The sequence below is a fragment of the Podarcis vaucheri genome (assembly GCF_965113315.1).
Source record: "Podarcis vaucheri genome assembly, chromosome: 6".
Lineage (NCBI taxonomy): Eukaryota > Metazoa > Chordata > Lepidosauria > Squamata > Lacertidae > Podarcis > Podarcis vaucheri.
Genome location: NC_138764.1, coordinates 25452962 through 25479590, shown reverse-complemented (window position 1 = coordinate 25479590; position 26629 = coordinate 25452962). Strand labels below are relative to the sequence as shown.

The 26629-nt window shown below is 42.9% G+C and overlaps 1 long non-coding RNA gene across 1 annotated transcript; it reads left to right on the top strand.

The window, feature by feature from the left end:
• The first annotated feature begins 8358 nt into the window (after window positions 1–8358).
• Window positions 8359–19454, top strand: LOC309534728. The gene is made up of 2 exons (XR_014220842.1): window positions 8359–8890; window positions 19202–19454. It is a non-coding gene; the product is annotated as an uncharacterized lncRNA (long non-coding RNA).
• The last annotated feature ends 7175 nt before the right edge of the window (window positions 19455–26629 follow it).

The following is a 26629-nucleotide window of genomic DNA, read 5'->3' as shown; positions in this document are numbered from 1 at the left end:
GGTAGGGGGAGATAGGTTGGCAGCAGAAAATTTTTCTGTAGGGCAGAAAGGACCTCAAAATGAGTTGTTCAACACTGATGCAACACACACACTCACACACATGACACACACATATATACATGCAATGAATTAGTTTATAATAGGCACATCTGTCTGTATTGAATTAATGTAAATGATTTCTCATTTTCTTTTGGAAACACTATTAAGCATTACACGGCAAAAGGAGCTGAGCAAAAGTAGTGGAACTTTCCCCTGCAAACTGGTTTTGAAACCAGAAGGATTAGGAGACTTCTCCATAAACTTCATGCTACAAATCCAGGGCTAGGAGATTAATACGGCCATTCATACATTTTGTGCGCAAAAATAATCCTGTATTATAAATGGTTAAATCTGTGGCGGCATTAAATAATGAAACATAATGACGGCCATCCTTTGCAAGCATTTCTCTCCATTACAGTCCAGGGGATACTTTAAAACCTCCTTGGCTTCTTGGATAAGTCCCAGAGCATTCCTAGTTTCAGTCCTATGCCAGGCTCTCACAAGAGACTGATAACTTTGTATTGACGGAGCTTTAGATATATTGAAAAGGCATAAATCAGAGTAATGAGATTCAAATATCCGTTAATATTAATGGGGAAACCTTTTGGGAGGCATGGTGTAAAAATAAATAAATCAAAGAAAAACATGCATTATATCAACATATAAGTGATGAGTCGAGTTAAATGGAGAAAAAGCATTATTTTCTCTAAGAAGCTCCGAGAAGCATTTTTTTCTTCACAATTTCCCTGTAAGGTTGGTTAGGCTAAGGGAGTTTAAGGGAGTGTAATCTGGTCCTAAGATTAAGCAGGGCAAAGGTGGCTGGTGCAGGGACAGCATTAGAAGGAAGAAGCTTGCCATTTATTCAGCTATAATTTTTAGCATTGGGAAGGGGCATTTCTGAGAGCAACTTGCCCACTATCACCCATGCAGTGGTACAAAATCTCAGGAGAAGCCCAGTGCATTATAAACACTGAACACGTTGCTGTTCATATTTAGGAATATTCTGTACTGAATAATATGGGTATACTATAGTCCACCAGGGCACAGCACACACACCTGAGGATTTGGGATGGGGGAGAAAGTTGATTCCGTTTGTGTTTAAAGGTGAATGTACAAAAACTACACTTAGTGAACCAATACACAAACCGAAACACAAACAATTTTTGAAATTCACACTTCTCCGAATTTTGTAATGCAATTTGCCTGGTAATGTGTATCAATAAATGGTACACACCAAGGTAAAGTGTGCATTAAAACACATATATTAAAACAATAACATGGAAAAGGTATTCTGTTAGTGGGAAATGATTTGGAAAAATGTGTATCTTGGTCAAGGGACCCCTGACCATTAGGTCCAGTCATGACCGACTCTGGGGTTGCGGCGCTCATCTTGCTTTATTGGCCGAGGGAGCCGGCGTTTGTCCGCGGACAACTTTCGGGTCATGTGGCCAGCATGACTAAGCCGCTTCTGGCAAACCAGAGCAGCGCACGGAAATGCCATTTACCTTCCCACCAGAGCAGTACCTATTTATCTACTTGTACTTTGACGTGCTTTCAAACTGCTAGGTTGGCAGGAAAAGGGACAGAGCAACGGGAGCTCACCCCATCGCGGGGATTCGATCCGCCAACCTTCTGATTGGCAAGTCGTAGGCTCTGTGATTTAACCCACAGCGCCACCCGCATCTTGGTCAAAGCTACATCTAAAGGTGAATTTTAGGAGGAATTCTAAATGCACTAAAATGTTGATGAATTTTCATGACCGTGGGGACTTAAAAAACAAAACATCTCAGACTAATCTCAAAATCTCTCCAGGCATACACACAGACATCAATTGTGGGGAATAGGAACTATGTATATACTTCCTATATCCCCATCCAGTCCTCCCTGTTGCCTTGATACAAGTTGTGCATGCTCTTAAGGAAACATGCATAAAATGTCCATCATGATGTTACCTTGGTCATGTATCCGCAGCAATAACCAGGCGAGGAATGACCACTGGGAGGGGCTCAGGAAGGACAAATGCCATGGCACACCTCCATCAGCACAACCGGATGCCTTTGTTTGCCCCAGCTGCAACAAAACATGTCTCTCCTGCATTGGTCTCTGCAGCCACGGGTGGCGCAGTAACTCTCCAATGGTTTGCCTTCACCCCAAAGGTGTGTCTTCCACTGTTTCCTGAGACAGATGGACGACAACGAACCATGCCACCTTGGGCACAAAATCAAAGGAGATGCATGCACACACCACTGGCTCAAGATACTTTGCTGTAAGAGATGGAGAAGAAGATGGGGCCCCCTCCCTAGTCAACGTATCAGTAAATCCCAATATATATAGGGTCATCCTGTGCTCAGATATGTTTCCAGGTATCCAGAAAACATTTAAGGTATCCGAATGGTTAGAATGTGGATTCGTTCTGTAAAAAAATCTCAGTGCAATTTCTCTGATTGCTTCTGATCTTAATGGGAATTGTAAAAGCTCAAAGAATTTGAAAGGATGTACCTTTTATTTCTCAGTTAAGCTGTCAGTTTACATAACAATGGAAGTCACAAAAGCTTTAATATATTTTCCTCTTCTGAATTCCCCTTAAAGGAAATTTTCAGCCAACCGTAACTGACTACTGTACATCAATAGCATCCTCAAATCTCTGATCGATATTCTAGACATTTTCAGAGAATACTAATTAGCCACACAGAGGAATTATCCTCCTAGGTTGGAGTGGAAAACAACAACAAAAAAACCTCTACCATACAGCAGACGTTGGCTGTTTAGCAACTGGACGGAACATTTTTATCCCCCTAAGAGAGTTAAGTTTGAGGCTCCGGGGCTAAAATCACTAAATTACTAAAATCAAAGGTACACTGTTTTCTACCTGTTCATTTGCAGAACATGATAATTTTTGCATCCTGAAAAGCTGAGTTAGTAAAATCCATATATCACTCTGGATGATGCAAATATAGTTATTACTGGAAAAACCCCTATCCCCATAGCTAAACCTGCAGGGAAGAGTTGGTTGCTGCTGGCAAGGAGGCAAGAAAAAGCCCTGGGTTGCCTCTCATAATGAACAGTGGCTATGTCTTAAAAGACAACAACAAAGATAATAAAATTGCAGAGTTGGAAGGGACCCAATGGTCATCTAGTCCAACCCCCTGCAATGTAGGAATCTCAGCTAAAGCATCCATGGCAGGTGGCCACCCAACCAATGTCTCTGTTCAGTGATTATACTCTGGTGTTCCATGTGGTGTGCCACGGTCTCACTTCCTGTGGACTGACCAAGTCCATACAGCTTAGCTCCAGCAATTCCAGAGTCTGCAGCAATTCCAGAGTCTCACACGTCTCCAAACAATCCTTTGTTTTTGTACATTGTTTTTGTAGATTTTGTACATTGAGAAGGGGATTGTAAGAAAAACACTGGGTCCTAATTAGAACAATAGAGTGCTATCTGGTGGGCAATCTCCTCCTTTATTTCCATACTGTGGCTGCAGACCAAATCACCTGTCAGGAGAGCTATGAGATTCAGGTGAGGGTCATATGCCTTGTCAATCCCAGCAGGTATATAACAGGAAGACCCGGCCTGCCCAGGCCTTGATATAGAAATAAAGAAGAAAATATAGAAAACAAAATACAACGAAATGATTTATTTAACCACAGCACTCCAAGGATTTCCTGTATACACCAGGGCCAGACCTAGATGAAGAGAGGCCTGCCCTAGCTTATTATTAATAGTGCCTTTATGAACTGCGGTACACCTAGGAAAATCACACGGTGTGATTATGTACTCTAGTTTAAACGAATTTTCACCACTATGTGTTGAGAACTGATAGTTATGTTAATCATGCATCATACGTTGCGTTTTGGTGATCAGTGACAGACACAATTCAGACCACTGTTGCATCACATCTAAAACTTCATGGTGGCCTCTTTGATCTGACTCTTAAGAGGATTCGCCACCTGTGTTGCTTTACACGGCATTTACAGTGATGAGTTGTTAACTAGAAAAACAAGTAATTCTATAGGGCCTTAAGTAAAGCCTTTGAGTAATCTTAGATGTGATTCAGAGTTTTTTGATCACAGAATGATCACAAATCGGAAAAGAAAAATGGATATTCTCTGCATATATTGCCTTAATTGTTCCATAGGCAATATATTCAGGGATCACTAACAGCCATACAAATATGTTATCGCTAAACATTTAAATACAGCAACAGCCAGCCTTTCAGCTGGTTCTGTTTGCCTTAAATGGTCATTAATTTATTGCTAATCGTAATTTCATGATACATAAATCATGAGGCGCAATCCACAATGTCAGCATTCTGAGATAATGTATTGAAGATTAGATTACAATCACTTCCAATGGAGGAAGTATACTTTGTCATTAGGTAAGTTGCTCTCCAGCTATTTCTCAACACTCTGGATTCAGGATCCAGTTCACTGACTGAATACTGATCAATGGCACAGTGATAGATATTTCCGCTTACTGTTCTCTCATCTCTAAATCAAATTATTTAACAGTAATACAGAATGATTCCAAGCAGTTAATATATCTTGCTGTACAATATCTCTAGCATTAGTCAATAAAAAAAATGTCTTCAGCTAGAAAAACTAGCCTGAAATGGATCAGTATAAAACAGGTCTGGGGAAGCTGTGGTCCTCCAACTGTTTGTGGGCTATATTTCCCTTCATCCCTGACCACTGGGCATGCGCATTTGGGCTGATGGAAGTTGTAGTTCAACAACACCTGGAGGGCCTGCAGGTCCCCCATCCTTGATCTAAAACTATAATTTTAGCCATCTTATTTGTCTCATGTTTGCCATGAATTGCAACTATCTGCATGGCGGACAACTATTTGCTAACAAACAAATGTATAAAATACACACATACACACAAAAACAACCAGAGCTCCTGACTGCTTCATCTTACAATATACCAATATAATAAACTATTATTCACAGTCACACGTGCCTTAGTATCTTCACCAAGTTGACCGTACTTCCTTTATGAGTTTGCCTAGGGGATATACCTGTTGGATCTGGCAATCAGACAGGAGCTAATAAGGACTATAAGAATCCAAAATAAAAATTCCTTCCAGTAGCACCTTAAAGACCAACTAAGTTAGTTCTTGGTATGAGCTTTCGTGTGCATGCACACTTCTTCAGATGCACACGAAAGCTCATACCAAGAACTAACTTAGTTGGTCTTTAAGGTGCTACTGGAAGGAATTTTTATTTTGACTATGGCAGACCAACACGGCTACCTATCTACTATAAGAATCCAGGCAAACTCCCAGCCTTTAAAATATGCATTTATATCCCTTCTAAGTGTGGGGAACCTGAGAATATAGAGTCTCTAATAATAATATAAACAGATCTCTTTTGGAGCAGACCAAAAACCATAGCTGTCAACTTACAGATTTGAAAATAAGGGACCAGCAGCCAAAATAAGGGATTTTCCCAGCACAGGTATGTTCAACTTCTGAGACCCTCCAAGCCAAAGGCAGAAAGCCCAGCCAGCAGCCAAACAAAGCCTCAAGTGGTGGTTCCCACAACGCAGCAACCTGGCAAGGGGAACGCAGCAAGAAAAACCACTGTCACCTCTTCGCTTGAAGCGCTGAGCAAAGGCGAGTCCCCAGGCAATGCGGCCGATTAGATCGGCACAAGGCATGCAAGCCCCATCCCCCAGTCATTCTTTGACTCCTTATTGGGTGAGCAATGCAGCCAAGCAACACAGTTGGAGCCTCCCTCCTCTCTGGCCAGCAGTCAGGGAGGGAGAGGAGCTCCTTCCTTTGAAACCCAGGAAATTTAAGGGACATCATTAATAAGGGACAGCAGCAGGACATGGCGCTGGGATAAGGGACTTTCCCGCCAAATAAGGGACGGTTGACAGCTATACGCCAAAAACCTATACAGTGGTACCTTGGGTTAAGAACTTAATTCGTTCTGGAGGTCCATTCTTAACCTGAAACTGTTCTTAACCTGAAGCACCACTTTAGCTAATGGGGTCTCCTGCTGCTGCCGCCGCACGATTTCTGTTCTCATCCTGAAGCAAAGTTCTTAACCCGAGGTATTATTTCTGGGTTAGCGGAGTCTGTAATCTGAAGCGTCTGTAACCTGAGGTACCACTCTAGTGTCAAATCCAGCATTTGTTTCACACAAATGTCTTTGATATGTAGAACGTGCTCTTCACACTTGATCCCTAAAAACCATATACCATCAGCATAAGCTCACAGGCAACCATATTCTGTTCATATTTTCAGCGCAGTGAAAATATATAAACTTCCTTAAAATGAAATCAGTTTTAATATGACAAGCTATTGATCTAGGGATGATCCATACATTCATGAGATACATATCTGCAACGACAGAAGGGCAGATAGGTTCTTTATTAATGAATATATGAACAGTGACTGAGATCACCGTGGCAAATTAATGGCGATGCTGAATGGGAAAGAAGAGTTGATCATGATCTGGTTAACTGCCAAGATGGAAAAGTTAACTTTATCAATTCACTCACATAGCGTTATGTATCCATGAACTGATGAAGCGTATTAGCTGGTCAAGAGTAATTGTGCATTGGGATACAGATTATAGTCCCTGAGTCACATCACCAAAATGAATGAATTCTTACCATAGGCGATGAATAACGTTGAGCATGATTTCTGGGAAGGTCTTTATCCCCAGAGCTGGAAATATAATTGGCAAGCCTGCAGACATCGCATATTTTTCTGTGCAATGACAATTTGAACCCTACACCTTACAGCTCCCTCCCTAGTTTTGCCATACGTCTGGAAAATTCTGGAACTGTACGGAAACCGGATGCCAAAAATGGTGACCGGGGGAAAATTTTGAATTTTAAGAAATGTCTAGAATTTCTCGCACATATGGCAACCAGGGTTGTCCCCCCCGGTTTTCTGGGGGTTTTTGTTTGTGGTCCACTGAGGCTTTCTGTCCTGCTCTGGCCACTGTTAGCTTTCGGCCCCATCCTCCACCTCCCAGCACGTCCACTTGGTCCACTGCTCTGGCCCTGCCCACCATACTGCTGCCACCACCATTTGAGGGAAGAGAAAGTGATGGATGCATGCAGGCATGGGTGAGGCAAAGTTCATTGTGGGGAGGGCCTATGATGGGCATGGAACGCCTCCCTTTCTTGGGCACCTCTCTCTCTCTCTCTGGGCGCCTGGGGTAGGTGGTGAAGGGGTTGTCTCCCCTCCTTGAATGTCTCTTCAGTTCTTCACCCCTGGAGGAGGAGTGGAGGAGGAGTTTGGATTTGATATCCCGCTTTATCACTACCCGAAGGAGTCTCAAAGCAGCTAACATTCTCCTATCCCTTCCTCCCCCACAAAAAACACTCTGTGAGGTGAGTGAGGCTGAGAGACTTCAAAGAAGTGTGACTAGCCCAAGGTCACCCAGCAGCTGCATGCGGAGGAGCAGGGAAGTGAACCCGGTTCCCCAGATTACGAGACTACCGCTCTTACCCACTAAACCACACTGGGTCTCCTTCCTACCTTCACACCTCCATCTGGCCTCTGGCATCACTGCTCCAGCAAGGCCTTCATGCACTGCCTCAGGCTGGGTGTGGGGCTCTCTGAGGCAGGAGCTGTTTTCTGCTGCTAACAGGAGACCGGTCTCAAAAAATTTGGTGGCTTTCTATAAAAAAGCTCCACAACTTTGGGGGTGTCAGAAATTTGGCAGGAATATGGCAAGCCTATCCCTCCCTCAATTCAACTGACAAAAATTCTGTGTGCAAAAGATTTGTTAATAGTTTACAAAGCTTTTAAGGCAATTTTGAAAAATGTTTGATATTTTTTATGTTTTTATATGTGCTGGAAACTGCCCATTGCAGCCGGGGCAACCCAGCCAGATCGGCAGAGTATAAATAAAAAAGTATTATTATTAGTAGAAGCAGTAGTAGTAGTAGTCAAAAGATTCATATGGGGAGGGGTGGTCCTTGAGGTGTTGCGGTTCTCAGCCGTTTAAGGCTTTATAGGTCAAAACCAGCAGTTTGAATTGGGCCTGGGAACTAACTTGGGAACAATTGCAGAGCTATGCAGATTCAACCACAATATATTTCTGAACATTTAAAATATTTGTTGGTGTTGCATGTATTTCATTTGGAAAATTGAAAAGATAAATGCAGGGGTGGAAATGACCCGATACTATCCTACAGAACATGCAATGTTTTTGAGCTAGAGCACCAGCTGTCAGATGGCTGTAACTTTTGATCTCTCCATTTCCTGGGTCCTTTTCAGAACAATGACCTGGAGGTCAAAGTCGCAGCCTATCTTAATTCCCCTGAGCCATCCTCCCTCTGGCACTGTATCTTTCCTGTTACTTTGAACAGTTGCTTGGCCACCATGGGGGAGGATGCCAAAATCTCGTAGTACACCCTGTGGTGGTCAAAACAACTGCTCAGGCTTTAGAAAAACAACAATCCACCTTTGAATACCACAGAAAAAGCCTTTATGTGCTTTGGAACGAAGTGAAACTTTGGTGATAGTTTTCAGCGTGGAGAAACACAGCCCTGTGGAATCAATGCAGCACGGAGGGTCATTTTAATATGAAGATAGAACAAGCCCTGACGAAGATTGGGGGTGTGTGTTTCTCCAGAGTGGATTGTGCCAGCATTAAAACAAAGAGGAAAAATAAATTGAGAACACATTAGAATTCCAGATAAAGGCTGATTACAGATGAATATGTAAAAGTGAATATTAAGAAGATTAAGCAGAACTGAGGACCAGTGTGATATTCCGAAGGGGAATCCCTATCATGAACACCATCCAATCAGTCATACCCAAAGGCAATCCCTATTTCGAAGTGTCAACCCGACTGGAGCGGGAACTCAGAGTCTTTGGCCACGGGTAACAATAAATATTAAAACCTTTATTATTAATGTTTGATAGAAACATGAAAAATTTATCCTTGTGTACAAATTATGCTTCTTTTTACAGTGACAATGCAAAGAGGTTTTGCAATGCAATGGTCCAAGTGCCCTCATTTTTTTTTTATCACCATCATCATTATTTTAAAAAGAGGGACAAAGAGATAATTATGTTTTCACAGATTTCCTTCTGCCACAGTTACCCACAGACTATGAGAATGAATAGCAGGAAAGCTGCTGGCAGCTAAATGGATTATTTTACATCAAGGTCACTAGAACAGCCTGTTACACTTTCTTTAATTTTCAATTTTCACTCCCCCCTTATTTTCTCTCTCTTTTGTTTTGGGGCATTTACCACAGTTTTCCTTTCTTTTTCTTTTTCAATCAGACCTTTTCAATCAGTTTGACTGCTTACAAAAATATTGTTAGAAATTATCTAAACAAGAGTTGTTCTGAAATGTCTTAAAATGTTGTACAAGCTTCCAGGATGTATACCGTGTATTTTGGAGGGGCTAGAGAAGAGGAACACTTCAACAAACGGCATTTTAAAAATTGTCTTGTATTTCCTATGTTTCTTCCAAGGCACATGGTTCCCACTCATTTTGTCATCACAACAACCTTGTAAGGTAGATTAGGCTGGGAGATGGCAACTGACCCAAGGTCACCCATTGAGCTGCATGGCTGGCTTGGGATTTGAACTTGGAACTCTGCAGTCCCCGTCCCCAACTCTAACTGCCCAACCACAGTGGTTCTTTTATCCAGGTGGAAAGATCTTAGGTGGTAAGATTTAGGGTTGCCATAACTTGTTTTCATTCATTTTGTTTCTTGGGCTAAATCAGGCATCCCCCAACTCGGCCCTCCAGATGTTTTGGGACTACAACTCCCATCATCTCTAGCTAACAGGACCAGTGGTCAAGGATGATGGTAATTGTAGTCCCAAAACATCTGGAGGGCCGAGTTGGGGAATGCCTGGGCTAAATGCTTCTGTGCAAAATCATTTCTCCTTCATGGCAGCATTAATAACCTTCCTGGCCCTGCCAGCTGCCCCCTCCCTGCTATTTTTTCTCAGCCAAGAGGGGCAAGGCTCCAGATCCCACTTTTCAAAACAGACCCTCTCCCAATAGCAATAAAATGCTCAGGTTGGGAGCTGGTAACTAGCACAGTAGAGCAAATTCCATGAATGCTAAGTATAGCCATAATACAGTGGTGCCCCGCAAGACGAATGCCTCGCAAGACGGAAAACTCGCTAGACGAAAGAGTTTTCCGTTTTGGAGGTGCTTCGCAAAACAAATTTCCTATGGGCTTGCTTTGCAAGACGACAATGTCTTGCGAGTTCCTGCTGGTTTTCCCCCCCTTTCCCCCTTTTTATAAGCCGCTAAGCCGCTTATCAGCTGATCCGATCAGCAGATAAGCCGCTAAAAGCCGCTAATCCGCTAATCCGTCAATGGGCTTGCTTCGCAAGACGAAAAAACCGCTAGACGAAGAGAATCACAGAACGGATTCTTTTCGTCTTGCGAGGCACCACTGTAATGTGAATCTATCTTGTCGTGATAACATTTTAGGGCAGCTTTGAAATGACTTGCGTTGTTCTGAATACTAGGAAATGCTACCCACCAACCAATGTCATACATTGCCTGGCATAGAATTGCTGAAATCCCACAAGCACTTTTTTTTGCTCCCTGGCAGTAAAAATGCCACGTAATAAAATAAATAGCTAACTTCTCCCCCCCCCACAATGCTTTTATGAGCTGCCTGGGGTGGTTGCCTCACTCTAAACTCATGCAGAGGGTTCTCCTCGCACTCAAGCAAACATTCTTTCCTTCCTCTTAAAGGCAAAGGTAAAGGGACCCCTGACTGTTAGGTCCAGTCACGGACGACTCTGGGGATGCGGTGCTCATCTCGCTTTACTGGCCGAGGGAGCCGGCGTTTGTCCGCAGGCAGCTTCCGCGTCATTTGGCCAGCATGAAAAGGCCACTTCTGGTAAACCAGAGCACCGCATGGAAACGCTGTTTACCTTCCCGCCGGAGCAGTACCTATTTATCTCCTTGCAAACTTTGATGTGCTTTGCTAGGTTGGCAGGAGCTGGGACCGAGCAATGGGAGCTCACCCTGTTGCGGGGATTCGAACTGCCAACCTTTTGATTGGCAAGCCCTAGGCTCTTGTTGTTGTTGTTTAGTCGTTTAGTTGTGTCTGACTCTTCGTGACCCCATGGACCAGAGCACGCCAGGCACTCCTGTCTTCCACTGCCTCCTGCAGTTTGGTCAAACTAATATTGGTAGCTTCGAGAACACTGTCCAACCATCTCGCCCTCTGTCCCCTTCTTCTTGTGCCCTCAATCTTTCCCAACATCAGAGTCTTTTCCAGGGAGTCTTCTCTTCTCATGAGGTGGCCAAAGTATTGGAGCCTCAGCTTCAGGATCCGTCCTTCCAATGAGCACTCAGGGCTGATTTCCTTCAGAATTGAGAGGTTTGATCTTCTTGCAGTCCATGGGATTCTCAAGAGTCTCCTCCAGCACCATAATTCAAAAGCATCAATTCTTCAGCGATCAGCCTTCTTTATGGTCCAGCTGTCACTTCCATACATGAAGTGTTTGGAATGTACATGAAGTGTACATGAAGTGTAATGACGCAGGATTGAGGAAAACAATATATCTGGATCCCACTAACTTTGGTAGTCTTGGGGATGGCTGTTATTTTCATATCACCCCTAGGCATCAAAAGCACCCAAGACTCAATCTGCTTATATATGGGGGATAGATGAAATGTTAGGCATGTAAATTGGGTGTTCCATGGAAGGGGTGTGGGTTGGACCAGGCAGGGTAGAAGTTACCCTGGATCCTAACTTAGTTCAGCTTGGTCACATGATCTGACCATCGGGCATAACTTACTCTGGCAAAAATGGTGGTGTAATTCAACTCTGATTAAAAGGCTTATTTTCCCTCTGCCAGCCTTAGGATGGTTCAGCTGGCAGTACTGAACAGTTTCAATGGGAGTAATTTATGCTGGTTTAAGTTAAATAAGTTCTGGCAGTTTCCTAGGCTTAAGATTTCTTTGCCAACCATTATCAGTTAAAACCACGGTCCGCTTTTACTTCTGGATGAGATGTTTCAGTTCATTTTGCTGTTGTTTCCCCAAGAGATTCTGGCTACCCAACACCCAATTTCTTTAATGTACAGTATAATAATATTAATAATAATAATACTAAACGAGTCCCAATGTCAAATTAAAGTTCAGTTCAGTTTATTAGTGAACCAAAATGGGTTGTTTAAACTGCTATTAAGCAAACTATAATAGTTTCCATTTCTTACAAAAATCAATAAAAATAATTAAAACAACAATACTTCCCTGTGGTAGAAGAACAAGCAATATAACATATTATCATGGAGTCCAGTGCAATATACTGTAGAAGTCTCTTTAAAGTATTTGCAGCTGTAAATGAATGTTTTTGAATGAAACAAGCAACCCAAAGGTAATTAAATGTAGTTTATGTAAGGTGCAAGTAGCAGCTATTGTTGTGTCTGCAAAGCATTAGCTCATGCTATTGTGATTGCAATGTCTTTTTTTCTTTTTCCCATTCTGGCTGCTTTGGGGAAAAAACACAGGGCATTGGTCTGAAAGAAACAAGGACAAAATAATAGTGGGAGAAGCTTAATCTGTGCATTTCTGAATAGTACAAACTGTTAACAAGCATCATGGAAAAACTGTGACTGTGCTGTGGTTATAAGGAAGATAAGATAATGCCTGGCTCACAGTGGGTTGTGGGTGCAATCCTGATCTCTCCTATACTTATTGAGTCTGCATACTTTCATGCCATTAGGATCACACACCCCACCCTATTCAAAGAAAATCTTAGATGACTGTGTGAGTTTGGATTGGGTTTGTTTGTATTTTTTTTACCGGGGGTCCTAATTTTACTTTCCACCCCAGCTTCCTAACTTCACCATGTATGTAAGCTTCTACAGATGTACTGAAATGCTAGATGCCAACAGGATGGGAAGTTTCCTTAAGGCACTTCCTTATGCGTTAAATCTCCAAAGAGTTTTCTCTCTGTGTGCTTTATTGGGAGCCATTAAGTATCAAAACAAACTTATGCAGGAGGCGGCTTTGATGTAGGCTTCCTGTAATTTATTTCTGCTGCCTATAGCATGAACTGAATTCCTACCTGATTGTTATTAGCTCCCCAAATATTTATATCACTTGAGATAATCAATGCTTATCACGGTCAATACAGATGTTACAAGTTCCTCCAGAAAGGCGCTGTCAGCATAATAACATTTTAATTATTGCAGCATATGTTTTCAAATGGATTGCTTGTAAACAGAGACACTGTAGATGTAATTAATAGGCAACGTGAAAGGATATTGTACATGTAAATTATAGCTTTCCCCCAGCAAAGAGTCAAAACGCTAATGCAACCTCTTTTGGAGGCATCAGTGCTGCCTTAATTAATTTAAATCATGTGGCTAGTGCTGCCTTTTCTTGCCGGTCCCTCGTGCGTGCATATCTCTGCAGGATGCTTTCCACACGACTGCTGTGTAAAACAACTCTGGTTGTGCGATTCGGGAAATATATAAACAGCTAACTTGTGCGATTCCATCTTTTCATCTACACATGATTAAGAACACTATTGGTTTTTTCCCCCCTGAAGAAAGGGAGGCAGTAGGAAAGGGGAAAAGTCTAGGCAACAGCAGGCCTGCATTATGTAGGGCAACCAAGATGATTGAGGATCTGGAAACCAAGCCTTATGAGCAACAGTTGAGGGAGCCTGGAAAAGAGGCGACATGATAGTCATCTTCAAGTATCTAAAGGGCTGTCAGGTGGAAGACAGAGCAAGCTTGTTTTCTCTTGCTTTGGAAGGTAGGACACAAACCAATGGATTCTAGTTAGAAGAAAGTAGATTCTGACTAAACATCAGAAAGAACCTGCTGACAGCAAAAGCAATTGGACCAGTGTTTCTCAACCTGTGGGTCCCCAGATGTTGTTGGACTACAACTCCCATCATTCCTAGCCAGCATGATCAGTGGTCAGGGACGATGGGAGTTGTAGTCCAACAACATTTGGGGAATCACAGGTTGAGAACCACTGTATTAGACAGTGGAGCGGTCTCCCTTGGGAGGTTTTGGACTCTCCTTCTTTGGAGGTTTTTAAGTAGAGGTTGGATGGCCATCTGTCATGGATGCTTTAGCTGAGATCCCTGCATTGCAGGGGGTTGGACTAGATGACCCTCAGGGTCCCTTCCAAATCTACAACTCTATGATTCTATGGAGGGTACATTCAGATGTGAGAAATACTGTGTAAGTGCTTCTGTCCCACTTGTTAATGTTTGTTTCACACTGCAGTAGCTGTTGCATTATGGAACTGTGGTGGCTTTTTGACGGATATACTGACATGTCGGGGATGCGGGTGGCGCTGTGGGTTAAATCACAGAGCCTAGGACTTTCGTATCAGAAGGTTGGCGGTTCGAATCCCCGCGACGGGGTGAGCTCCCGTTGCTCGGTCCCTGCTCCTGCCAACCTAGGAGTTCAAAAGCACGTCAAAGTGCAAGTAGATAAATAGGTACCGTTCCAGCGGGAAGGTAAATGGTGTTTCCGTGCGCTGTCCTGGTTTGCCAGAAGCGGCTTAGTCATGCTGGCCACATGACCCGGAAGCTGTACACCAGCTCCCTTAGCCAATAAAGCGAGATGAGCACCACAACCCCAGAGTCGGCCACGACTGGACCTAATGGTCAGGGGTCCCTTTACCTTTACTGACATGTCATGCTCAATTTCATTCATGCCAATGGGCATGGTGTGATACAACAAACATCACTGCACAGGTGCGCATCTGTTCCCCGAGGAACAGGAAAGAACTGGATTGCAGGGGGTTGAACTAGATGGCCCTTGGGGTACCTCCCAACTCTTCAATTTGATGATTCTGTTTGCAAAATCATCATAATATCTTGTTTATTTTTGAAGAGTTGGTTTCTAGTCCTCATGGTTTTTAATGTCCTCCAGCAGGAGATCTTAGAATAAGGCACTGCCGATTATCATCCACACAGTTGAGGCCATGCCCCTGCCATCTTTGGACACTAACATCTTGTGAAATTGAATGCTGGTGCATTTTAACATGGATTTTTTATTTTTTTTAAATAACACAGGCAAGGAAAAAGGGAAAACACACATACCACTACAAGACCACTAATTAAGAAGAAGAAAAGGAAACTTATTGATTAGTCCTTAGGATATCAAGGGTTAGCTTAGAGTAAAACACTCAGAGAACTCCACTAATTAGTGAATATGTCTATTCAGAAGGAGCCCCTGCTGGGTTCAATGGGACTTACTTCCAGGTATATGGGAGGACAGTTGTACTTTTATTGCCAAATCATCATTAGGAAAAATAATAATATGCATTTGCATTTGACTGGAATGTGATCAGAAATAGGGACAGGGGAGAAATTTGACTAAGTTTACATTTAAAGGTGAGTTTACCTAATTCCAACTTTCCAAAACAATATTCAAAGCAAACATCAGAAACCATTTGAATTTTCCAGTTCTCTAAATTTTGCAATGCAGTTGTCCTGCTGAAACAATGCGTATTAAGTAAACCCACATAAAATGCATACACTGGGGTAAAGTGTGTATAAAAATGAATTATATTAGTGAAAGTGGCTTTGCAAAGATGCGTGTATTAGGATAAACCTGAAATTTACAGGTTTGACAATCCCTGAACTTCGAGTCAGGAGGTAAATGGAAACCATGGTGTTGTTATTAAAAATTTAATTCCTTGCTTTATTGCACTTTCTTAAACATAATCACGGAGTCTGGAATTTTACCAATTCAGTGCTGTTTAGAAGGTTTCTTGGGAGACTTTCAGTTGTGTACTATATGTGACTTTGCTGTTGCATGCAGATGTTGAGAAATACCTATTATGTATATCTATCATGTTCCAGAACTTCTGCACTGGACATTTTTGTCAAAGGTGAGAGTCGGAACCAATCCGGCCACCTCCTTTCTAACAATGGTGACTGTAGTCCAGGGGTCACGTATCACTTTCTGAGAACTTTGCATTCTCCCATTATGTTTGTGTCAGTTGATAAGGTTGCAAATATGATCCAGATGCAGCAGCAACCACATTCTTCCGGGCTCAGTATCTTGAGATGAGGATGTCCTTGAGACTTATGACATTTAAACAGTATTGTTTTATTTACAAATATATCAGTAGAGCATGGGAGAGCAGGCCGTGAGCAGATAAGCAAACAGCATGCCTCCTCTGATAGCTGCAAAATCTCAAGCTGGTTACGTCCAACTATCATTTGTTCCTAACCCTACCCAGCAGTAACCACCTGTCATGAAAAGCTATTCTAGAGATCTCTTTAGTTGTTTGGGGGAAAAATCATAAAAATGGTTGTCTTCTCACCAGACCCAATGTCACAACATGACACAAGTGTTACAATATCCAGCACTTCTAAACTCTGAGAAACGTAGAATCATAGAATCATAGAGTTGGAAGAGACCACAAGGGCCACCGAGTCCAACCCCCTGCCAAGCAGGAAACACCATCAGAGCACTCCTGACATATGGTTGTCAAGCCTCTGCTTAAAGACCTCCAAAGTAGGAGACTCCACCACACTCCTTGGCAGCAAATTCCACTGTCGAACAGCTCTTACTGTCAGGAAGTTCTTCCTAATGTTTAGGTGGAATCTTCTTTCTTGTAGTTTGGATCCATTGCTCCGTGTCCGCTTCTCTGGAGCAGCAGAAAACAACCTTTCTCCCTCCTCTATGTGACATCCTTTTATATATTTGAACATGGCTATCATATCACCCCTTAACCTCCTCTTCTCCAGGCTAAACATGCCCAGCTCCCTTAGCCATTCCTCATAAGGCATCGTTTCCAGGCCTATGACCATTTTGGTTGCCCTCCTCTGGACACGTTCCAGTTTATCAGTGTCCTTCTTGAACTGTGGTGCCCAGAACTGGACACAGTACTCCAGGTGAGGTCTGACGTGTATAGCTTTCTACTGACTCATGAACCACTGGCTTTTTCAGCTGGGCCAAGTAATCCTTCTGAAGACCATTTCAGAAGCAGCTCACTTGCAGTTATTCTCTTTCCAGATCAGACCATCAGAAGGTAAACTAAGGCTGCCATCATTGGAATAAATTCTGTATAGATGTATAATATTGCACTGTTAGCTTTTATGATAACAAGACAAAAAAAATTGGGGGGAGGGGAGAATGAAAAGTAAAGAAGAAAAGGGAAAATGAAAGATGTTGCTAGAAACACAAAAGTTGCTTGGGAAGGAGACACAAGTCTTCACTGCCAAAAATTTGTGCCATGTCTTCTTTTTATTACCTTTGCAAGTAACTGAGTACATATGGCATGTTTGTAAGTAAAGCAGTCAGTGATGTTAGTTACACCTCTGCATTTATTACCTTACTCCAGAGTATTATTAACTTTTACATTCCCCATAAAATTTAATTTATCACTTAAATAATTTGCTTTGTGTCAAGGTTCAGTGTGCTCCAGTGCTTACCTGCTCATTAAATGAGATATTTTTACTTAATGAGCCAAGGATGTCCTTTGCATTTAACATTAGAATTGATTTCAAACACTCCATTTTCCCAACATTTGCGCGTGTAATTTCTCTGTGCGGGCTTTGTCCCATAATCTTAAAGATGGGGGGGGAGGGGGGAACACTACAAAGAATAATGGCCCATGAATTCCATAGACTTTTTCAAAAAAATGTATGCAGCATGCATAGTTGGTTATTCTGAAACACATCAACTTGAACTTTTGAGCTCGTTCGTGCAGGCCAATATGTGTTGTGGTTATTCGTAGGACTATGACTTTGGAAAGCAGTCTGATGGCCCACTACAATACCCCTGACAGACCCTCCATTACAGAGGTGGTTGGTATCTCCACCAAAGATGATGTCTTTAGAGCACCTTAGCTAGGTAGTAGCACTCCACGTCATGAGAAGAGAAGACTCCCTGGAAAAGACCCTGATGTTGGGAAAGATTGAGGGCACAAGGAGAAGGGGATGACAGAGGGCGAGATGGTTGGACAGTATTCTCGAAGCTACCAATATTAGTTTGACCAAACTGCGGGAGGCCGTGGAAGACAGGAGTGCCTGGCATGCTCTGGTCCATGGGGTCACGAAGAGTCAGACACGACTAAACAACTAAACAACAACAAGCACTCCGATTATGCAACAGTGTGCTCAGGGCAGTGTGCCTGGTGCCATCTATGTGGTCTCTTCTGATTGCATATAGGGCTTTTATGCAGCAGCATAACTTTAGCTAAACGAATCCTTGTTTTGAGGACAACTTGAGTTGAATGGCATTCAGACTGAGACTTGGCATGGCATAAGAAGGTAAAGTTTATTAAAAGAAGTACATTCTTGATAGGAAAGAGCAGACCCGCAAAGTCCCAGATTTACAGAGGCCATCCTGGTTTCTGATTTGATCCCAATATATCCTGCTTTTCCTTAGGCCATCCCTATTTTCATCGGGAAAATGTTGGAGGGTATGAACAGTCGTAGTTAACTAACCAGTTGGAGAAACAAAGAAACAATGCTTTCTTCTTTGTTCTCAGAAGATAGATGCAAGATGACATATCACCTTGAGAATAATAATAATAATAATAATAATAATAATAATAATAATAATAAATTTATTCATACCCCTGCCCATCTGGCTGGGTTTCCCCAGCCACTTGGGGCGGCTTCCAACAGAATATTAAAATACAAAAGTCTATTAAACATTAAAAGCTTCCCTAAACAGGGCTGCCTTCAGAAGTCTTCTAAAAGTCTGGTAGTCTGGTAGAGATCCAGAGAAAGACTGTGAGTCTAAACATCAATGAGATAGAGAGTAGTTGGCATAGCCATGAAGTTACATGGATAGAATCTGGAGGTCCCTAGTTTGTCTCTCTCTCTTAACCCATGCAAACCCGTCTCAGCAGGCTGAGTTGCGCCCAAACTTCCAACGCCTTCAGCATCAAGTGAATACCTTTCTGTCCACCCGGGCCTTTAAAACAACTATCCAGTATGGACCCCTCACTTTTGAAAACTGTGTTCAACTGTGTGATGAGTTTTAACAAAGGTCTTTTCTAACATTAATCAAAATCAACATTAATACATATTCAACAATTCCAGCTAGAAAAAATACCGTATGCTGAATATCAGTTAATATTTGCCTTTCCAAAGCACACTTCTTTCTATAGAAGACTGCAAAAATAATTTATTTGTATATACTATGAAATTTATTTATATCCGTGTTGATAGACTGTCAATCATCTTTTTCTTGCTTTGCACGTAGTTTTGCCACATGGAAGAGTTCAAGTATGCAAGACTTTCAGGAAGTGAAAAACCACTAAAAGTTGATGTCCATCTCCTGTACAGCCAGAACAGAATACTTAAAAAACCCTTTATGGTGCAATTGATCATTCCCAGCATGAGATGTCCACCAGTAGCATTCCAGCTGTTACTCCTCATTTTTTGTAGAGCTTCCAGTAAACCACAATGACTGGACTGGAATGAAATCTGTGGATAATAAAATGTCCTTGCATTGATGCAGCCGTGTAAAATAGCTGATTCAAAAGTAAGAGCTGATTTTAGAGATTTAACTGCTCCTGACACGTGTGGGCACGTTATTTTATATTTGCAATGAAAAGTTCGTGATTTTGAACCTCCCAATTCTGCTTTAAAATATAAAAAGAACAAAAGGATTTTTTCCAAACATCCTCAACACATTTATTAAATTTCCTTCATTCCCAAGAGGTATATCATAAATCAGCTTACACATGTGCATAATTGCTGTGATCCAGCAAGGGAGATTGATGCGGATCAGGAGGTTCACATGACTTCAGCCCCTGTGGATGCAGGTGTCCATGGGTGTTTACAAATGGAATCTGCGACAAACTGCTATGGAGTATGGAGTGCTTCTCTTTAGGATTCTAGCCATTCAGCCATACCCTTTTCCAGGACACTCCATTCCATTCCCCTTTCCCCATTCAGTTTTCCAGTCTTCCCAACAGCATGTCAGCGTACCGTGCCCACTGAGCATGCTCAGTCTTCATTGTGCTGTTTGTTTCTCCAACTCCCAAGTTTTCTTTTCTTAAGTTGCATCCATTTTCAAACCTTGTGTGGTGTATTGGTTAAGAGCGGTAGATTTGTAATCTGGGAACCGGGTTCGCGTCTCCGCTCCTCCACATGCAGCTGCTGGGTGACCTTGGGCCAGTCACACTTCTTTGAAGTCTCTCAGCCCCACTCACCTCACAGAGTGTTTGTTGTGGGGGAGGAAGGGAAAGGAGAATGTTAGCCGCTTTGAGACTCCTTTGGGTAGTGATAAAGTGGGATATCAAATCCAAACTCTTCTTCTTCCCCGCAAGCCAGCTGGTGTTTTTCTCTTGCGTGTGGATGGTGTTATTTTGCCTCCACAGTCAGAGAGTGTTGTTTCCCACTCTTGCAGTGGGTGTACATTTGCCCCACCCCTTTTTTCCAAAGATGACTCGGAAGATTGTCTCTTGAAAGGAGGGGGTTGAGGGGTGGACCACATGGCCAGTTGGGAAGGGGGTTAGAGATTGACTTTATGTACCTGCAGTGTCTCTATTGTAGGAAATGCATACTTTTTTGTGCATTATGCAGTTTCCCCTGAGTTATTGTCCCTCCCTCCATATATGCAGTATGGACTTTTGCTAGTCACCTGTTAGAAGGATCTGAGTAGAGGCAGCTAGACTGGGAGCAGCCACAGGGACCATACAACACCGGTCCCGAAAGACCTACATTGGCTCACAGTACGTTTTCAAGCACAATTCAAAGTGTTGGTGCTGACCTTTAAAGGCCTAAATGGCCTAGGCCCTGTATACCCGAAGGAGTGTCTCCACTCCCATCATTCAACCCATCATTTTGCCTCATAGCAAAATCATCCAAGACTTCATCAAAATTTGTTTGTCTAAGTTAGTCACTTTCAAGTTGGCCAGGCCGGGTCTTCCTGTTATATACCTGCTGGAATTGACAAGGTATATGACCCTCACCTGAATCTCATAGCTCTTCTGACAGGTGATTTGGTCTGCAGCCACAGTGTCGAAATAAAGGAGGAAATTGCCCACCAGAAAGCAGGCACTCTGTTATTCTAATTAGGACCCAGTGTTTTTCTTACAATCCCCTTCTCAATGAATTAATGTAGCATGTAAATTCTCAAAACTTTTTTATTTGTTAGTTGGAGCAACTACTACTCTTGCTTCGTTACAAAAACCATTTCTACTTGCAACACACTTGAGCAAACCTGCTCCTCTTCCTTTCACAGATATTTTGTTTCCATTTGCAACTGTAGCTGCCTCTGATGAGTCTCATCAGGGCTGGCCTTAAGGCAATTGGAGCAATTTGGCCAAACTGGGCCCCCGTATCAGGGCAATCTAGATGGATTTTATTTATATCTATATGATTTTGCAGACTTTGGCCCTACAGAAAACCACTACTTCAAATTGGGCCCCACTGGCTAGCCCTGAGTCTCATAGTTGTTGGGCCTGAGTTGCCCTGCCCTTGCATGAAGTCTTGGGTTTGCAATTTTGGGAGAGGGGAGACTGTGGCACTGGGGAGGCCCCCTAGATTTAGAGGCCCTAGGCTTCAGCCTACTTAGCCGATACGTAAGTCTGGCACTGAGCTGGGGCCAGGGATGAAATAACATACCAGCCATTCCACTTACCTTGTCATAAGGAAGGAAAGGGTAATAATTGATGTATGGCTGAGTGTGATTATTCACTGATAGAGACTCTAAATTTTACAGCTCACCAGAAAAATCAGGAAGAAAAAGGCTCTCTCAGTGCAGTTAAGGGCTGCTGTGAGATCACTCCCATGCTTGAAAGTGCCAAGATAGCAACATCAAATTGGACAATGCGTGAGCATCCTCACCATATAGTGGGCATCTAGCTAGTAATAAAACAAATCCCTGCGATTAAGCTCCACCAAACAGGTAAAATGATATAATCTGCCAGAAGGAATCCAAGATGAAAAGGTTTTGGTAGAACTTTCATTAGAAATTAGAAATAGTTGCTTTATTTATTTATCGCTTGCGATGCACGAGCTGGGAATTAGGGGCACTCGCTTCCTACTGTAGTTGTATAATTTTAATGTCCTGCTGATCTGACAGACTTTGACACTAACAACTGGACTGGGAGAGAACAGATTTACAAGTGGCAGGGCCTTTTGTCAAGGAGAGTGAAACAGGCTTCATTCCAGCGCAACCCCTTCCCAAAATGAAGACAACATCATTCAACACTCAATAGAAACAGACCCCAGACGTCATTCCTATGTGGCTGTACCTCAAGAAACATTGACTTGTAGCACAATTTCACATCTTATTAATGTTTAATTGGAGTCATCGTCAAATACAGCACTTCTTTTTAATGCTGAGCCAATAAATCTGGAACCCCAACAACAGATTAGTAAAGTGCTATCTACAAATGTAGGATGGCAAACACTGTTATACCACCCTCCCTAAATCTGCTCCGGAGGGTTGAGAGAAGCCCCACACAGGGAGAGATTTTTCTGTTGGGAAAGGAGACATGCTTGCACTGATGCAACCATCTCCTTAGTGCTGCACTGAATACAAACCAATGAATTCAAAAACCTTAAAAAAAAAATACATGCTGAGAAGGGAACCAGGCAAGGGTGCCCACTCCCCCCCCTGCTTTTTATTTCTGTCCTGGAGGTGCTGCTGAATATGATAAGGAAAGATGAGGAAGTTAAAGGCATAGTAGTGGGAACTAAACAATATAAGTTAAAAGCCTTTGCTGATGATTTGGTATTGACTATACAGGACCCTGAGATCAGTGCAATCAAAGCACTGAAGATAATTCAAGAGTTTGGACAAGTTGCAGGGTTTAAACTGAATAAGAATAAAACCAAAGTCTTAGGAAAAAATTAACGATTTGCAGATTTTTGCGTGGACTGTTTTGAAAATTACACATAATGTAGAAGCCGGGTGCACGTCGTTCAGATGTTTGCCCAAACATGCAAACCCTATTGTGGCGATCACACAGGGTCCCTGGACGTTTGACGGTCTATTGATCCCTGTGCCACCACGGTGATTGCCTCCTCGCTGCCACCAACCCGTTTCTCTCGGGTACACACAGAGTCCAGACAGTTGTTAACATTAAAACTAATAATCAAGTTTATTTTATAAGCCTGAACAAGTTTATGGTTTCAGATAATTTTTCTTGTCAGTTTCTTAATCTTAGTTTCTTTACCGGATGTCAGGGAACTGATATCAGAGGGAGAGGTGAAGGGGAGGCTCCCAGATGATGCTGGCGAAGGACCCAGCAGCAGGGGGAGAAACAGCTCAGTAGAGGGGGAAGCCAATCAGCGCAACACCAGGGATAAAGGGGGGCAGACGGGGGAATTGGAGAGAGGGCTCCAGGACTCTTCACTGGACATCAGTGAGGAGAGCCCAGGTCCTCCGCTACCCACGCCTTCCCTGCGCAGAAGACTCCCGCGCAGTGAGAGGAGGAGGAGACTGGTTGTCAAACAACTTTTATGTTGGAAGAGGTTCAAGAAACGCCCACTGACGGATTCTGCCAGTGACTGAGGCAGCCACGATGAGAAGGGGCTGTGCAGTCAGAAAGGTTTAACAAGGCAAATTAACCGAGAAAGGCACCAGCTTACGCACGAGTAACTCATACCTATTACACCGGCCTATACCTTTCCTAATAACTGCTAACTGATTATCTAGCTGAATCCTCCTATCAGTTTCTCTCACTCTCTCACAACACAACTCGACCAACCCACAGACTTCTCTTCCCTCTTCCTTCTCCAACTCCCAGCTGACTTCCCAACAACTCCAACTCTAACTCCTCCCCTTGGGTTCCCACTGGCCAATCACTTCACACTCATTTAACCCTTTCCTTATGACCCAGCATGATGTCACCTAGGAGGGCAAACGCCACACCCATATTCATGGTCGGACAGAGGCAGGGGCCTGCGTGCAAGGCCTGGCCCCTAGAGCAGCTGTGTGCACACCACACATGTTCAGTTCTCTTCCACGCACAGAGCAGAAAAGTGTGCTGGTGGAGACACTCTCTTGGGGACACCTCACCCAGAACCCCTCATTCTGAGGAATGACCCTCTTCCTCAGAGCGGGGCATGGGGAGGGTGTGGACAAGAGCTTTGAAGAACCCCACCAGAGTTGGGCTGGTGGTGGCAGCCAGGGCAAGCAAGTGAGGGCACTAACGGAAGAGCCGGCTCCACATGCTGCCCTGTCTGCCCCATGCCTGCTGTGCTGGATCTAAGGTGTAGTATTAAAAATGGCATGCGTGCCTGGAGCCCCAGTTCCTGTTATTCTTCAGCTTCCCAAAGCACAGGGACACAACAGACATCAGTTTAGCAAAAAATCAAATCTAATAAAGCAGCACAGGACTGAATGGTTTTCCAGCACTGAATCTACAATCCTAGGCCCATCTCCCCTGACCTGTCAATTCATCATGAGAGAAAAAAATCATTTAATTGAGTACGGTGGCTTGTTTCTCTTTCTTATTCTCAAATCTAAGTAATATTGTGTTTTGTGGAGAGCTCGTCTTTACTACCTAGTAACCTTGTTTCTATAGCTACTAATAGCTAAGCAATTCTAGAGAAATAATGGCAGTTTCCTCTCCATCTTGGTTTTATTTATTTTTTTAAATGAGAACTTCGGAAGTTAGCAAACTCAAGCTTTTTAATCAAGGTGTTCACGGCTGAGAGTTCATTTATCTCTGTAGCGCTTCTGCACACCGTAATGCTCCAACAACCGTCCATTTCTTTTGCTTTGGCAAAAATAAAAATAAAAAAGTGAAGAGTTTCTTTGCCGCTTTCCTCTTTGCTCACATTGCAATCCTGTGCATGAAGAACTAAACTGACCTAAATGGGATTTAAGCAGACCATTTGTACAGGTTTGCAGCTTTAGTAATTCAAGGCATCTCATATATGTATTTAAAATGCAAAGTGGTCTCAGGAAGAGGAGTATTTAACTCTCCCACCTACCATCACTTTTCTTGCTGCAGCCCCTCCCCTCAATCTCCCCACACTCACTCAGGTTTGCTGTAATGTCAAATTCTGCCTTTAGTGAAAAATCAGTGTTTTAATCATTTAAATATACAATAAACTAAATACAAGGAGACATTACTTCTGAAGATACACATCGATCAATCTAGGAGATATCTCATGCTTGTGCAGACACAGGAAGTTGCACATGCAATCCTAGCTGAATGCAAAGTCATATGCGCAAATAAGTGCTGTGTGTGCAGTCTCCAGGGGCGATCTATGCAACCCCAGCGAAATATTCATAGCAATGCAGATCAGGTGTTCAAGATGGGGAGTAGGAGTTGGGTTTAATGCTCCCCTTGTCTCTCTACTGAATGTTTGATCAGTAGCCTTTCGAGTAAGTGGTTCTTGTATACACACGAAGTTTGATCAGGGCCACAGATTGCAATTTACTTTTATTACAGTCTATGGGTGTTTCCATGTGCATTCCATAAAAATAAGATTGCAGCCTTAGGGTGAGTAGACCAATGAAAATAAACAGATTGATTTCAATGGGTCTATCCTGAGAATTGACTGGGACGCGGGTGGCGCTGTGATCTAAACCACAGAGCCTAGGGCTTGCTGATCAGAAGGTCGGCAGTTCGAATCCCCACGACGGGGTGAGCTCCCGTTGCTCGGTCCCTGCTCCTGCCAACCTAGCAGTTTGAAAGCACGTCAAAGTGCAAGTAGATAAATAGGTACGTACTGCTCTGGCAGGAAGGTAAACGGAATTTCCGTGCACTGCTCTGGTTTTGCCAGAAGCGGCTTAGTCATGCAGGCTACATGACCCGGAAGCTGTACGCTGGCTCCCTTGGCCAATAAAGTGAGATGAGCGCCGCAACTCCAGAGTCGTCTGTGACTGGACCTAACGGTCAGGGTTCCCTTTACCTTTATCCTGAGAATTGCAAACAATGAATGCCACCCTTAGATCTCAAATACTAAGCAAAGATTCTAAGCAAAACATTTGGGCAGCAAATTTATGGTAACGCATGCATGCCCTTCCATACCCATCCTTAGATGAGCATTAACAGTCTTTGCTAACAGCTCCTGCAGAAAGTGGGCCTTGCAGTCATATTTATAGAAGACGTAGTAAGATCTGTGAAGTGGTGGGAGGTAACGGAATGCTTTAGCACTGCATCCCCCTCATTCCAAGGTCCACTGACCCTGTATTCATTGCAGATAATTAATTTACAACACATTAAGTCTTTGTGTGAAGAAAGATGCCATGCATCAATTCTGTAGGAATAAAAAGTGCTATTGATTTAGGGTTTGATTGTATCCTATTTTGAGTCTGACAGAATGAAACAATCTGGCTGTATCTCAGAGCTCTTAAAAAAAAACCCAGCACTAGTAATCCTACTGAAGGACAAATTTGCTAAATAAGGGCACTTCTGAACCAAGCTTAATTGAAACATCGTTGGCCTTTTAGAGAGGGGGAGAAAATGTGCATAATTATAAATACACAGGTTGGCTGGTATAGTATTGACAAATGCTCAAAATGTGAAAGTGATAATGGTGTGTTTTACAGTAAGTCTCGAAAATAGCCAAATGCACTGACAAATAATATTTAATGAATAAAATATGAGTGAACCGGTGCCATTACCACGGTGAAAATTCCAATGTTTGTGAGTCAAGAATTTTTCTCTCCATTATGTGTGTCGTCATAGGAAAGACGAGCTGCCAGGTGAGCAAA